The sequence below is a fragment of the Lepus europaeus genome, chromosome 6 (assembly GCF_033115175.1).
Source record: "Lepus europaeus isolate LE1 chromosome 6, mLepTim1.pri, whole genome shotgun sequence".
Lineage (NCBI taxonomy): Eukaryota > Metazoa > Chordata > Mammalia > Lagomorpha > Leporidae > Lepus > Lepus europaeus.
Window position 1 is genome coordinate 77149833 of NC_084832.1, and position 16431 is coordinate 77166263.

At 56.0% G+C, this 16431-nt stretch overlaps 1 long non-coding RNA gene across 1 annotated transcript; it reads left to right on the forward strand.

Annotated features, from left to right (window-relative positions):
* Positions 1-9257: 9257 nt before the first annotated feature.
* LOC133762375 (uncharacterized) lies at positions 9258-16137 on the forward strand. Its single transcript, XR_009866273.1, has 3 exons — positions 9258-9310; positions 14258-14445; positions 16058-16137. It is a non-coding gene; the product is annotated as an uncharacterized LOC133762375 (long non-coding RNA).
* The last annotated feature ends 294 nt before the right edge of the window (positions 16138-16431 follow it).

The window sequence follows — 16431 nt, forward strand, 5'->3', positions numbered from 1 at the left end:
GCCGATGCTGCCATCTGGGGAGTGAACCAGTAGATGGAAGACCTCTCTCTGTCTCTCCCTCTCTCTGTAACTCTGCTTCTCAAATAACTAAATAAAAATTAAAAAATAAAGGAGACTTGGGAGAACTTTTAAACAATTTGAATTATGGATCTTATTTAGAACCAAATTGAAGGGAGAAAGAAAATCTCAAAACATGTAATAATAAACATGTGAAACAACCGAAAAAATTAAACACTAACTGGATATTCAAAAATATCAAGGAATTTTTCATATTTTCATTTTTTAAGATTTTTAAAAAATATTTGTTTATTTTAAAGGCAGAACAACACAGAAAGAGAGAGAGAGAGAGAGATCTTCCATCCACTGGTTCAGCCCCCAAGTGGCCACAACAGCCAGGTCTGTGCCAGGCTGAAGCCAGGAACTCCATCCTGGTCACCTACATGAGTGACCAGGACAAGCACTGGAGCCAAGTGTCACTGCTTTCCCAGGTGCATTGAGAAGCTAGTAACTGGAACTCAAACCAGCACTCCGATATGGGACACCATGCTCTCAAGAGGAGGCTTAACCCACCGCACCACAGTGCTGGCCCCTGTCCCCCTAAGTCCCCCATGTGGGTGGCAGGAACCCTAGAATCTGGGCCGTCATGTGCTGCCTCCTAAGCAGATTAGCAGGAGACCAGATCTGAAGCACAGATGAGCCGGGACACAGAGCAGGCACTCGATTGAGATGTGGGCACCCCCAAAGACAGCTTAACCCAATGCCCCACAACGGCCACCCTGGAATTGTAGTTTCATGTTTAAACTTAGAGTTTTCTTTTAGAGATAAATACCAAGACATAGATTCAATAATTTACTGATTAGGATTTGCTTCAAAGGATCCACAGTGAGGGAGAAAGAAAAAGGGAAACTGTCCCAGAGTTGATTTTTGTTGAAACTGGGGACCAGGTCACCTTCTCCTGTTTCTGGAATGAGTAACCCTTGGCTGAAGACCAAATCTAGCTACTCTCTGCTCTTCCACAGCTTGAGAGCATAGGAGAATTTTGATACATTTTTGAAAAGATTTATTTATTTATTTATTTGAAAGGCAGAATTACTGAGTGAGAGAGAGAGAAGAAGAGAGAGACGGAGAGAGAGAGAGATTGATTCCATCCACAGGTTCACTCCCCAAATGCTACATTAGCCAGGACTGGGCAAGGCTGAAGCCAAGAGCCAGGAGCTTCATCTGGGTCTCCCACACCGGTGCAGGGGCCCAAGAACTTGGGGCCATCTTCTGCTGCTTTCCCAGACCATTAGCAGGGAGCTGGATTGGAAGTGGAGCAGCCGGGATTTGAACTGGTGCCCATATGGGATGCCACAGGAAGCAGTTTAACCCACTGCACCACGGTGCCAGCCCCTCAATATTTTTAAATGGTAGAAAAAATGGGAAGAAGAATACCATTACATAACATATAAAATGATGCGAAATTCAAATGTCAGTGTCCATAGATAAAGTTAGATTAGAACAGCATCCTTCTCTGTTCATTGAGGTACCATCTGGAGCTGCTTTTTGTTACAACAGCAGAGTTAAGTAGGCAGAGACCACATGGCCTGAGAAATGTGAAATATTTATTCTCTGACCCTCCACAGAAGAGGGTTTTTTCCACCTCCTCTGCTGTTCTTATTTAGTACACAGGCGGCTTGACTTCCCACAGGTCCAGATAAACTCACTGATAGCTGGAATTGCCCTTACACCACGGGGCTTCCTAGCCCGGCCCAGCCAAAGATGTGCTTTGAGCACTGACGTCAGCCTCCAGTTGGGCAAAACTCTGTAACCCAGCGCCTTGTCATTAAGCATTAAGTATCTCGTGTACACACACAGATGGGCATGCCGTAGACAGTACGGGGTGTGAAAACACAAAACACCATGTCCAAAAAAGGCTGGAACCCAGCCCGCAGCGGACTGCCAACTGTGTCGCCCTCGTGACCCTGAGGAGCTGTCGGTGCCCAGCATCCGCGAGAGAAGCTCCAAGAACGGTGCCAGCTGGGAGAGATCTGGATTCGGAAGTCCGTGTATGGTGCCTGGGGGACGCAGGTCACTTCACACCGCGGCGAACTTGGAAAACCATTAGGTTAAATCACCCCAAGTCAGCAGTCACGGTGTGTGCCCGACATTTGCTTTAATCCAAAGTTTTTGTTTAAAAGAAAACCTATTTCTCAAGTATGCCCAGATGTTAACTAATATTGGAAGGGACGGGCAGTCTGCTGATGGTGACATTTTCCCACGCATCTAAGAAAGACACGGCTCTCTGGGGCACTGTCTCAAAGTGTTTTCATTTCCCACCTCTGCCGTTTTGGCTTCCCACACCCCCACTCCTTCCCCATCTTCCCGAATTTCTCCCGCTTTCCTCCTCACAAGGCATCTATTACCTTCCAAAATAATATTTTTCACTAAATTAATCTTGACCTTAAGTCCAAGGTTGAAATTGCAACATTAGCACATATATGGCTTGGCAGCCCCGGCTGGATCCTCATATTAAATTCTCCACCCCGAGCCATTCTTTGATTATCTGCACCCAAGCTGATATTCAAGCAAATGAAACAGTATATTAAAGCTACAAACATTTTATGTGACCCATGGCAGCTGCACGTTTGAAGATTGGAGGCCCTTTCTTCAAAGCCTGCCAACTTCCACTCATTACGTGCGATTCCGGATTCTGGGAGAGCAGGTGCGTCAGCACTGGGTGGCGCGCCTGGCTTCTGCTGAGGTCGGGCTGAGTGCGCAAATGGCCCGCTAGGAGGCGGAGCTCAGAGAAGGCTGTGGGACAGCCTTTGACAGCTCCGGGCCCTGGGCATGGGTCTCTGGGGAGTTCACTGGGTGGAGAAGATGAGCCAGGACAGTGCCCTGGGCCCCCGCCCGGTGGCTAGGGTGGCCTGGCTGCAGTGGCCTGTGTCACAGCTGAAGCTCTGCACTGCTCTGAGTGCTCCTAAGGACAGAGTGTGGCCTCTGCAGCCCTGCTCTCCTGGGTACCTTGAGATTCCTGGATGGTTTCCTCAGTGGGTTGCTCCCCGCTGGCACTGGCTCCACCCCAGGGCTCGGGGAGGGTGGGGCCGGCATGTGCGCATGGAGTTGAGGCCCCTGGCTGCAACTTGCTGACTGGGCTCCCTGGAAAGCGACAATGTTGAAAACTCCATCAGCAGTGACAACAGCCAGTCACCCTACAAGCTGACTGCAGCTTCCAAGGCCCAGGAAGCGGCGACTTGTGTGTGAGGCCGGCTTCCCCGAGCCGGGAGCTGGGAGGCGGAGGAGCAAACCCCCCATGTGGGCTCTGCTCAGCCTCGGGCAGGTGGCCAGGAAGAGACTCGGAGCAAGGCTGGAAAGATGCCGACTTTGAAACTCCCAGCGCATGTCTCCGGAGAAGGCGGGATGGGGCCTTGTAGATAAGGAGCAGTGAGAGACTGAAATGAGTCCAAATCCACACTGTGACTCAGGCCCCATTTCTGTCTTGTGCTACTTTCCCTCCAACCCCTTCTCTCCTTCTGGTCTATACCTTATTGTGTAGGCATGTGCAGCCTCTCAACCCCAGGGCCTTTGCATGGGCTGTCCCCTCTGCCGGGAATCCTTCCTGCTCCTCTTCCCCACCTTCCACTTGCTCTCCCAGACCTGACCTTCACTCCTTCAGCCCTGGGAGAGGGCTCCCCTGTGTCCCACTCCCCAAGGAGAGCAGCCTCCCCCGTTTATGCTGGCACAGCCCTCATCCAACTTTCAGTTGTTTATCTTATTGCTTTATCTGCTCATTTTTGTCTCTGTTTCTCATGACTAGCTTAGCATTGCCTTCAGGACAGGTGCCATGTATAATTTACCTCCCATGGCAAACCCAGCACCTAGTACAGAGCCTGTCACATAGTAGGTGCTCATTAAATGTTTGTTGGATGAAGGGAAAATGGATCCAGGGTCATTGTTCAATTCTACTTCTTACTCACAGTTCCCACTGTAGTGCAGCTAAGCGGTGGTCTTGGAGGTTGGCTGTTCAAGATGCGACATTTCCCCAGTCCCTTCCATTTCTCCTCCTCCTGCCTTCTGTTCTCCGCTGTTTGATCTTTCCAATGCTCCTCAGCAGCCGTTCTCACAAGGTGGGCAGAAGCAGGGGCCAGCACCTCACTAGCTGATGGCACATGCGACCCGGTCTGGCCAGGGTTCTGATCACCAGCTCAACTCTCACAGGTTTTCTGTCCCTGCCAAGCGGGCAGGTGTGTGAGTCAGAATGAGCCAGCCGCGGGGACAAATGACCACCACCATCCCCGTGAGCCTAGACAGACCCGAGGTGTATCCCTCACCTGCACCAAGGCCAATGCGAACATGGGGAGGTCCCACGGTCCCATGTGATGCTCGAATCCTCGGCACTCACCCGAGACACCAGCGCCAGGAAGTCACGCCTGCTTCGTGCTTCCTGTCCAGTCATCCGGGCCCCGCTGGTGCAGTGACACAGGAGAGGCCCCTGGAGTGGCAGAAGGCACATGTGGAGATGACAGCTCGCCTTGCAGCCTTCCGTCCCGCCCCGCCCTCCTCACACACACCCCCACCCCCACCCCCGGCCAGCAGCAAGTCCACACGGCTGCCTTTCCAGACCACGCCAGACCTGCCCGGGCCACAGTGCCTGGGTCTCCGCCCTGGCTGCCAGCTCTCCCCAGAGCAGCCCAAGGGCGCATTTTTGCTGTGCTCCTGTGCTTCTCTGTAGGTTGAAACATTCTTTTTCCCATGCTGCTTCTTTCCCAGTTTCCAGAGTTCTTGTGCGAGCTTTCATTACCAACATTTGCAAGCAGGCTTGAAACAAAAGTGAATACAACACCTGGCTTCCTTCCCTACCCACTCCCGGCGGGCTGGGCTGGGCTATACCCCTCCCCTACTTCTCCCCGCTCTGCACTATTTTGCTGCAAATCCTAGACAGCAGAGGAGCTCCGCAAAGCACAAATCAGATGGAGGCACTTCCTAGCTGAAAACCCTCCCGGGGCTTTGCAAGGCATTTACAATGAAACCCTATACCTCACCCTGGCACTCTGAGCTCTGCCTGCCTTGGCCCTGCTAACTTCTCTGCTGGCATTTCCACCCTCTACTCCAGCCATGCCGGCCCTTCTGTTCCTTGGACTCACCAAGCTTACCCACACCTCAGGGCCTTTGCACTTGCTATGTTGCCACCTAGATCATTTACTGCCCTCCATTTACATGGCTGGCTCTGCCTTGGCATTCAATCTCTCCCCTGACACCCTCCCTTGGTGAGTCATTCCCCTGCCCTCCCAAGGAGCCACCTTCCACCTTAACACTCAGAAATTAGCTCCCTCATTTAAAAAATGTGCATGTTCTCAAATCAATTCTCCAGAAAAGCAGAAACCTTTCTGTTTTGTTTGATGTTCTTCCCCCATGGCTAGACTGATGCCCGGCATATAATAAGCACTTAACATTTATTGAGTAAAAGCAAACAAAAAAGAATAAAAATTTAAAGTATTAGCTCTAGGGCAGTTTTGAAAAATGAACTTCCCCGGTACATGCATAATAACATTGGTTAGGGGAAATATTTTTTTTAAATAAGGAAGATATTTATTTTTGGAGAAAAAGCAGACACTGGCCATGCAAAGGTGGCCATGGTGGCAGGAGATCCTAAGTGGCAGGAGTTCTGATTCTGCAAAGGAGGAGGAGAGTCAACGATGACACACGGCGTGAACCGAGAACCAGGGGACTTGCAAAGCTCAATTGGATGATGAGGCCACACTTGCCAGCTCTTACTGCCATGTCATGCCAAGAAAATGCCTCTAAGGAGAAGAGACCAATTAATTCCTGTGTAAAGTAATTGCACTCTTTATTTGAAAGGCAGAGAGGGATCCCACATCTGCGGACTGACGCCCCCAATGTCTGCAACACCCAGGGCTGAACGAGGCTCAAGTCCAGAGCCCAGAACTCTGAGCAGGTCTCCCACAGGCCATGTGGTGGGGACCCAGGGATCTGAGCCATCGCCTGCCGCCTCCCAGGGTGTGCCTCAGCAGAAAGCTGGAACCTGAAGCAGAGCCAGGCTCCACCCCACGCACTCCAACTTGGGACGCAGGCATCCCAAGCGGCATCCTAACCATTGCACCACACGGATCATTTCTGATACTAGAAGTAAGAGATAAAGACATGTGTTCCGTTATAGGAAGCCTCCAATTGTCTGCAGATTGCATGGAACTCCAACGGTGACATCACATATGCACCTAGTGGTATGCACACAGATGCCTGTCGTGCACCCCCCCCCCCGCCTCCTCCCTGCATGGATCTTTCTAGAACAGATCTGCAGCACCTCTGGAAGTGAGGGCATTGCGACTTTACCCCACAGAGCGCGCAGCAGAACCACTTCCCACTCAGTGACTTTGACAAAGCCAGCTGCGCCCTTGGCCGCTGTTCCCACGTGGAGCCTCCCCCCTGGGCTGCTCGCTCCCTGCCTTGGAGCCCGGGGCCTCCCTGGCCGGCCTCTGGCTTCTCACGCAGCCCTGGCTCTTCCTGCTCCCTCCCGCCTGCCACACAGCTGGGTGGGACAGGCCCTGGCCTGAAGCCTCTACTGGAACAAGGGCGCTATTGACGCGAGGAATGCGGCGGGAAGCCCGGGGCAGCCACGGGGAAGACGGAAGCGCTCTGAGCCGCGGCCCAGCGAGGAATCCCCGGGGAACAGCTCGCGGGCTTCCGCTGCAGCGGCCGCGGCGGCCCTGGGGAGCCCGGGCAGGCGTTTCCTTGGAAGAAGCCACCGGAGTCCGGCGGGTGGGGCTGGTCGGAGGCTCTCACACCCGCAGCCGGTGTCACCTGGAGCGTGTCGCCGCGTGCCAGGAAGCACCCTTCATGTAACTGGCTCCTTCGACCCTTGCGGGGCCCTAGGCGCTAGGCTCCTTGTCACCTTACCCTCCGGGGAGGACACGGCGAGCCAGGCAGCTGGGAGACCCACCTGAGATCGCGACAGAGCAGGGGGTGGAGGCGGAGCGCTGCGCAGCCCCCGGTGCAGGTGCGGGCGCACCGCCGGCACTCCACACTCGGGAGGTCAGCCGGGTGACCTTACGGCTGTGACTTCAGCACGCTGCCCAGCCTGTCTGTGCGTCTGTTCTCTGGGTGTTAACAGGACACTAGCAACAGGGCCTAGTGCTGGGCGGCGGGGTGTTCTGTGGATTCAACCAGCTCATCTATGGGAGTGCTGAGAATCGGGCGCTGGTTGCTGGCGCGTCTCCCTCCCGCGCAGCCCAGTTGCGCAGCCTCCCCAGGGGAGGCCATGTGACCCCCCCCCCCTGTAAACTCAGGGCGATATTTCAGCAAGGAGGAGCTGGCGGAGGGTGGCGGTGGTCTCTCTCTCCAGCTGTTCATTCTCAGCTGATTGCCCCTGCCTGCTGGTGGCTCCCGCCAGGTGCCGTGGTGCCCACCCAGCCTCTGTCAGCTGGGAGACTGGGCCCGGCCCTGCCGTCCATGCCACTGGCCACCCCCCGGGGCACAGTTGGCTGGGTCCCCTGATGCCGCCATTGTGTCGAGGACCCTGGGAGGGCTGAAGCTGGGCCTCACATAGCCCTTGGCAAACTGCTCCCAAGATTTGCTCACAGAATCTGTGAGCGCAAGGCAGGTTGGGCTGTGGGTTGGATCCAAGGAGAAATGGGGGAAGAAGCTTCCAGTGCAGGAAGCTCTGGTGTGACCTCTGCCACTCACCGCCCGTTGGCCCTGCACCTGCCGACACTGTGCACGTGTTAAGTCCTGGGATGAGCCTGCCCCACGCCTGTCACCTTTGCAAAATGGGTTCCGGATCCCAACACGTCAAGGATGGTGCCTTCCACGGGTGAGTCAGCCTGTGAGGCTAGGTCCCCCACAAAGGCTCCGCGCTGCACTTGGGGGTCCCGGGGGTCTGTGACTGAGGAAGTCCTGTGGAAGGGGCAGGGGAGGAGCCAGCCAGCCTGGCGGGAAGCTCCAAAGCACAGCCAACCCGGTAGTGGGCAGACAGGCCAGAACCTTGGCCTCCGCCTTGCTCGGACGCTAGCCCGAGCTCTACCAGAACAACAGAATCCTGGGTAGGGATTAGCCTGGCAGTTAGGACACTGGTTGCTATGCCTGCAGCCCAGCTGGGAGTGCCTGGGTTCAAGTTCCGGCTCCACTGAGTCCAGCTCCCTGCTAATGTGCATCACACGAAGCAGCACGTGAGGGCTCTGCCACCCCCAGGGGAGACCCAGAAGCAGCTCCGGGCTCTTGGCTTTCGCCAGACCTAGCCTTGGTTGTTGCAGGCATTTGGGGAGTGAACCAGTGGATGAAAATCTCTCTCCCTCCTTTCCAATAAAAATTAAAATGCTTAAACAAACAAACAAAAAAAGAGTGCAGCCCTACTTCAGTGGGGAGGCTTCCTCTGAGGGGCTCCAAGGGCTCTGCCTGCAGTCCTTTGGGAAAAAGGCGCTCCCTGCCTGGGCAGTGGCCACAGCTGCTGGCAGGGTCTCCTCGCTGGCCAGACCTGCCCAGGCAGCTCCAAATCCAACAAGTGGCCCCACATGAGGCAAGCCAGCCCTCAGCCCGGGAAGTCTCCCCTGACAGCCGCTAAGTCCTGAACCCCACTTGGCAGGAGATAGCCACAGGGGCATGCTGCAAGAGACTTGAGGTACAAGGATCGCAGGTGCCTTGGTGACGGGGCTGAGAACCTGGACTTGGCTTTCTTATGGAAATGGTGGTGGTGGGTGGAGTAGGTTCCCGGGCTGTCTAGCACAAATCTGTTAAATTCATAATCATGTTGAAATATTAGGGGTCCTCCCCTGAGTCGCCCAGGGGAGTCCTGCTGAAATTAGGCTGATGTCTCGGACCAGGAGAAACTCCAAGGGCAGCCAGGCTGGAAGGGGCGTCCCCGGCTAAGAAGCAGAAGAGGCAAGATCGCCCTGGACGAGGGGTTTGCGGCAGGGACATCCCCGTCAGCCCAGCCACCCTGTCAGCCACCCTCACGCAGAGGCTCACGCAAGCTGTCGGAAGGGATGGCGAGCTCCAGCCTCCACCTGCAGAGAGAGCCTCCACGCCCGCGGGCGACACCTGCCACCCCCGGCGCGGGAGCCCGGGACTGCGCGGCACGCGGCCGTTCCGAGAGCGGCCACTAGATGGCGCGTGCGCCCTGCCTTCTCCGCAGCGCGCGCGCGGCCCTGCACCGCCCAGCTGGGCTTTTAATTGCCCTCTAAGGAGAAGGCTGCTCCCGCGTCGCCCTGGTGGCGAGGAAGAGCGCCGGGCTTGGACGGAAAGGAATGACTCCTCTATCCTCACACAGGACGAAGCTACCACACGACATCGATTACACGCGTCTCATGCACCCCGAGTGAGAAAACATGGCAAGGATGGGACGGAGAGTGGGTACCGTTGCACGCCGGCCTGGCTGCGCGCTGGCATCCGTGCTTGAGTTTGCTTGGATGCTGCGGAGGCGGCCCCTGCCCAGGGGCGTGCTAACGCCGGGGGCTGGCGTATGGAGGGCATGCGGGATGCGCAGGGCACCTTGCCCTCATCCGCACACGCGTCGCTGCCGCTGCCTTCTCTGTGGTCACTTTGGAGGGCCCAGCCTGAGAGCACTGGACAAAGTGGAGCCGCCTGGAGGAGTGGGTGTGTCCAGGGCTGCGGGGGGGACTCGGGACCAGGCTGAGCGCCCAGGAAAGAGGGCTCCAGGTCGTAAGCAGGACCCCCGGCCGCAGCCCCTGAACGTCGGGTACAGGATGCTGTTAAGGTTGTGGCTTTAGCGCAGCGAAGGACCCGCAGGAAAAACGCGTCTCTTTCCTGGGCTCCAAAAACAATGATCTCTTAGCGATTGATCCGCTTTTATGTTAAACACGCATCGGCTTGCCCTGCCCTGTGACCTCCCAGAGCAGACTTCGGGGCCTGGCGTCGAAATCCGTACACCGGCACGGTGCACTTTCCCCTCACCCTCGCCGCTGGCTCCCTTGGCTTCTCTGCTTTTCCTCTGCTCCTGGTTTTAAGATTTGACTTAGGGCCGGCGCCGCGGCTCACTAGGCTAGTCCTCCGCCTGTGGCGCCGGCACTCAGGGTTCTAGTCCCGGTCCGGGCAGATTCTGTCCCGGTTGCCCCTCTTCCAGGCCAGCTCTCTGCTGTGGCCCGGGAGTGCAGTGGAGGATGGCCCAAGTGCTTGGGCCCTGCACCTGCATGGGAGACCAGGAGAAGCACCTGGCTCCTGGCTTTGGATTGGCGTGGTTCCGGACGTAGTGGCCATTTGGGGGTGAACCAACGGAGGGAAGACCTTTCTCTCTGTTTCTCTCTCACACTAACTCTGCCTGTCAAAAAAAGAAAAAAAAAAAGATTTGACTTAATGTTTTGTGTGCCCCTCATTGGTAAAGACCGTAAATCCTTCCTGGCACAGAGAAGAGCATGCATGAGAGACAGCAGGAATCCGTGCAGAGCTCGCGTGGGACGTAGGGCACAGGAGTGTTTGTGACCGCGAAGCTTTTTCAGGAAGAGGAATTTTCCAGTTCCTGGTGTACTCTGCGCCTTGGTTTTGGTCACCCTTTGACTTGCATGCCTCACCCAGCGTGTTCTAGACTTTTCTGAATTGCACGTGATATGCAAAGTCTTGCTTCCTGATTTGTGAGTTTCAGACAGCACATTCTAATTTCTCAGGGAACTGAGGTGGCTGGTTTGGAAAAAGTCTTTAAACATTTTCCTGACAACTGTCGCAAGTGTCGCAAACCAGCCATTTCACCAGCCTGGCTATTTCAAAAACATCAGGTAGTGGGGCAGTGGGCTAAGCCACCTCTTGCTACCCTGGCATGCGACCCATGTTGGAGTGCCACTGCCAGCCCCAGCTGTCCTGCTCCTGACACAGTTTCCTGCTAATACACCTGGGAAAGCAGCAGACCATGGGCCAAGTGCTCGGGTCCCTGTCACCCATGTGGGAGCCCCGGCTGGAGTTGCTGGCTCCTGGCTTCAGCCTGGCCCAGCCCTGGTTGTTGTGGCCATTTGGGGAGTGAACCAGTGGATGGAAGATTGTGTGTGTGTGTGTGTGTGTGACTCTGTCACTCTGCCTTTGAAATAAATAAATAAATCTTTTTAATTATTAATCATGAAATAAATAGAAAGGCAGGCAAGGGTGATTCAAAAACTATCTCCCCAAAGGGATGGGCTTGGCTCCTGTTGCTATTACAAGTATAGAGACACTTTTGCAGTCATCAGATCTTAAATCTCAAAGACCCACCCTAAAATCTGGAGCTAGTAGGCACTCAGTGGTGTCTGTGGAATGGATGTACAAGTTAAAGCAGCCAGACCAAGATGCTGGGAGGAGCGGACGGACCAAGTCCCTGGGTCACAGCGCTGGTCTCCTAACACACACCAAGGCTTTGCTCCCCTGGGGCTGTGGTTCCCCAAGGGGGCCTGCCCACATCCAGCCTGGTCCCCAAGAGAGGGCAGCTTCGAGGGGGCGCAAGGCACAGGGCAGGACAGCTTCTCCAAGGGAGTGGAGGAAATGCTTCGCTTTCCAGTCCACCGCGCCCCTCCGCCCAGGGGCTCTGCTTATTTCCAGGAACAGTAAAACCGAGGACTGTTTCTGGAGCCCCTGCTCGCCTGCGCCTCCAGCCTCCTTCGGAATGTTGGTCCTGGGAGGGTGTTTAAATTTCCAAGCAGTTTATATGATTGGCTGGGCCCAAAGAGAAGATAATTAAGCTGCTGGTTCAGGCAGGAAAAAAGAGAGAGAAGAAAAACCGATTTTTCTAAGTCATGTTGAAAACGGGACTTGCCAAAAAAGACACACATTTTTCTTAGAATACATGTTTGTATGTACAAATGTCACCCCTCAGGGGTGTCTGTGCCCCAGCAGACACATCCCCTTGCCTCTGGCCACTGTCTCTCAGGCTCTCCCACTGGCTGCATTGTCAGCCTTTGCGGGTGCCCACGCATCCCAGCACCCGGCTCTGCTAGCCGATGGCAAGGGGCGAGGAGTGCCCCCAGGAGGCTGGAAGCACTTCCTGTCCCATGCCGCCTCCCTTCCTGCCCAGGAATCCAGGAATCCTCAGGCCTGGGGTGGGAGGTGAGGAGTGGGGGGAGAGCTCTCCACTCTCTCTACTCTAAACTTCGGAAGTCGTTCACTCCCCCTCATAAGGAAAGGGCCTCGTGGAGTCTTGTTCTAGTCACCCAGGCAGTTACAACACTGAAAAAGTCAAGAAAGCTGGGAGAGTCTACACTGGGGGAGGGGGGGAGCCACTGCTGCCTCTTGCCTGTCCCGTTGCTCCTGTTTTAATCACGGCCCCACTCTATTATTGCTATTATTTGTCCTTTTCAGAACACACACAAAATGTGCGGATGCACACGGATGCCTGCTACACACGTGGGCTTTGTCTGCGCCGTGGACACCTCTAGGGTCCATTGCAGAGCGTGCATCAGGGCCAAGGTGGGAGCCCCCCAGGACCAGGCTCACTGCACCCCCCACTCTGCTCCCCCCAGCGTTCAGCAACCTCAGGGCCTTGCTTTCCCAGGGCTCCCATTACTCCTTGGAATCCCGGCTTCCAGGGAGAGCATTAACTCTTTCAATACCACAGAGCATCAGGGCGGCCGTGGGCTCCGAGCACTGGCCTGCCCCTCACACTGCCAGCCCAGGCCGTGGCTCTGAATGCAGGAACAGTGAGCCCAGCCAGCTGACTATGGCAAGTGCTGTTGTGGCCAGGGCAAAGCCAGGGAGGTGGCGAGGGCAGCAGTTTCCAAAGTTACCCAGGGAAGGAGAACTTGTTTAGGGGGCAGACTCCCCCCCCCAACAGCCAGCGGCACCAGCCCAGCTTCAAGGACACAGGACTGGCCAATGGTGGCCGGCGCTGAGGCGTAGTAGGTAATGTCAGTGCCTGGTGTCCCATATGGGTGCTGGTTCGAGTCCCAGCTGCTACACTTCTGATCCAGCTCCCTGCTAATGGCCTGGGAAAGCAGTAGAAGATGGCTGAAGTGTTTGGGCCCCTGCAGCCATGTGGGAGACCCAGAAGAAGCTCCTGGCTCCTGGCTTCGGTCTGGCCAAGCCCTGGCTGTTGTTACCATCTAGGTAGTGAACCAGTGAGTGGAAGATCTCTCTCTGTCTCTCCCTCTCTCTGTAACTCAGTCAAATAAATGAATACCTCTGATTTTTTTTTTAAAAAAAAGTGTCTACTGATGTGGGGTGGGGGTGCAGAGGTGGGAGTGGGTAAAGAACCCCTTCACCCAAGGTCAGCTCAGATTTCCTTTCCAGTGTGGGAATCCTGGTCCTGGGAGGAGGGAGGACTTCGCAGAGGCTGCAGGGCCCTCCAGGGCGGCCTCCCCATGAAGACATCAGCAGGCTGTGGCCGCCACCACCCACCCTTCCTAACTCTGACACCTCCCAGGAGCCTGGCTGCTGCTCTTACCCGGGTGTTCCTGGGGAAGATCAGAGCGAGCGAGCAGAGAGCAGGAGAGTGAGCAGAATCCCTCCAAAAGCCCTCCAGGGCGTGGATTTCAGCCACCCTGGAGTGGGCCTGGCTGGCCTCCTAGGGCTGCCCGATTGCCGCTGGGGATCTCACCCTGTCCCATTCACAGCCCTGGCCAGGCGCCATCATGAGCCCTCTCTCTTCAATGCAAGAGCTGTACAGGAAAGCCCCAGGATCAAGAGGAATTCCCAACCTCCGATTGTAGAACGGGCCACTGCCGCACCCCCGCAGGACCCCTCTCCTTAAGGAGCCTGCGAAAGGACGCTGGAACGTTCTCCTGTCAGTCTTGGTGCTGTCCCGCTGGTGTCAGAGGCAGGGGGCCAGGAGCCAGATCTTGGCCCCGCTCCCTACAGCTGTGTGCCTTCGGGTCCATCGGCTTACCTCCTCCGTGCTGCCCGCTGCCCGCAGCCCCGGGCCTCCTTATCTGCACGACAGAAGCAATACTAATAACTTAATGTCCGTGGTTAGCATTGGTAGATAAGGCTCTGGCCAGGTGCTCAGCTTTGCTGGAACAAATCCGCTCTGCACCCCGCCCTGCCTGCCTCAATCTTTGGCGCCCAGAATCCACACTGGGAACCTAGGACTCCTGGGAAGGCGGTGCCAGGAAGTTGTTCAGATTACCAGAACCCAGCATGCCTGACACCTGTTCCTGGGTTTGAGTGGACGTCACCACCGTTCATTTTTTATTTTAAAGCAACAGGTCACCCAGGCCGCGGATGAGACGTCACGACATCCGCTCCGCCAAGCAGGGAGCTGTCTCGCTTCTCTGGTTGGCTTCTGAGCCCGGCCACGCCGGAGTGACTGCGAGCACGGTAGATATTTAAGCACACTTCTTGTGGTTGCCTTCAGGGATCCCAGTGTTCCGGGAGCCAGGGAGCAACAAGCCAGCACCTGCCAAAGTGTCCCGGCTTCCAGAGCTGGTGTTTATGCCAGCGCCGGGAGTCTGCCGGATACCAGCGACAGAGAGGTAGCAGAACGCCGTGTCTGTTGACTGTCTTGGAAGCAACCCCTTGAATCGGGAGAAAGAGAAAGCAAAGGTAAGCAAAACTTCCTCCGGCAGAAAGCACTTGGCACATTTGTTGCATGTCTGCTAAGCTCCAGGCGCTGGGCTGGGAACTTCGCATAGATCGAGCCTTTTAATCCTTGCCACAGCCAGAGCAGGGACGATTATGGTCACCAAGAAAGAACGGCGCTGAGAGGTTAAGTGCCACTCTCGGAGTCCCGCAGCTCCTGGGGGCGGGCACTGAGAGAGGAAGGCAGCCCTGCACCGCCACAGCCACACACACACACACACACACACACTGACTACGGAAGGAAGTCCTGGCCACCTGCCACGTCTCCCAGTGGCAGCAGGGGGGCCCAGATGAACTGAGTGGCCTTTCTGACCTCAGGAGCTGCTGGCCGGGCGGGGGAGTCTAGTCTCCGCAAGGACAGGTGACAGCTCAGGAGACAAGGGGTCTGCCGAGGACTGGAAGAGTTCAGAGGAAGACAGGAGGGAGCAGAGGTGACAGGAGCGCCCCCTGATGAGGTCAGCCTCTCTGACAGCGGAGGCCACCAGGCACACAAGGCCAGGGTGGGGGGCGGGAGGGAACTTCAGGCAGGTGGAGCAGAGCCCCAAGCAGCCTGACCAGGAAGGGGCATGCACAGCCTCCCAAGATCTCACAGCTGAGTCCCAAGTCTGCACCTTGGATCCCCTTGCCCTTGCTGCCACTTTGGGGGCAATCCACACATGGCACACTTGCTGGCAGACCCCAGGAGGAAGCGGTCTAGACGGGCGCAACCAGATGCGTGATTAGGCTATGGTTTAAACCCACCCGGGAAACTGCTAGGTTTAAAGGCAAATATTATAGAAATGCCGCTGGAAAGATGTGTGTGTGTGTGACTGAAGATCTACAAGAGGAGGATTGGTGGAGACTTAGCAGAGGGGTGGTGTGTCAGTGGGGGCAGGAGTGGAGGAGATGGTCAGGGTGGGTGGCTGGTCCTCAAAGCAGGGGTGGATTGAGGAAGGGGAACACAGAGCTCCTGCAGGGGTCCCAGGAAGGGGCCCCTGAGCTGCTTCCTGTTAAGACTTTATTCTGACAGTGCTATCGTCCAAACAAAGGGCAAGTGTTGGAAACTTAACCCCGAACGCATCAGTGCTGGCAGGGGGGGCCGACCTCCCTAGACAGCCCTGCACTCGTGGAGAGATCGGTGCTGTGACTGACGGAGCAGACTGGCTGTGTAAGCAAGCTCAGTGGCCTCTTGCTCTCTTGTTCTCTCACGCGGGCTCCCTTGCCCCTCTGCCTTCTGCCATGGCTGATGCAGCAAGGAAGCCCGCACCAGAGCCAGATCCCTAAAGCTGCTCAGGCTCCAGGCCTGTGGAACAAGAAGTTCTCTTTACCAGCTCCCCAGTCTGTGGCACTCTGTTACAGCAACACAGAACGGACTGAGACGGAGGGCCTGGGGCCAGGGAGACGGAGCACCTGCTAAAGGATTTGAGAATAGCTTGGACAGTGATGGGTCTGTCTGGGAGGCCAGGACTTACCTGCCTGTGTCAGCCTGGCACAGCTGAGTTCTCGTGTGTTGAGCTGAGCTGAGCTTTGGAGGATGGATTAGAAAGAACAGGGAGATCTTCCATCCAGACTCCTACCTGCGTACTCTTCATTACAGGTGGAGGTTAATGGTTGTCACTCTCCACGGAGACAGCCAACCCCAGCGGTCACCAAGGTCTCAACATCATCTCAGGTTGACCTTTGCTTGCTGCTTTGACCTTCCCTGCTATGTATCAAACGTGCATATTCAAAGAATCCTTTTTTGCTCCTGCTTTATAAGTGAGTCAGGGCCGGCGCCGCGGCTCACTAGGCTAATCCTCCACCTGTGACGCCAGCACACCGGGTTCTAGTCCCAGCCGGGGCACCGGATTCTGTCCCGGTTGCTCCTCTTGCAGGCCAGCTCTCTGCTGTGGCCCGGGAGTGCAGTGGAGGATGGCCCAAGTGCTTGGGCCCTGCACCTGCGTGGGAGACCAGGAGAGGCACCTGGCTCCT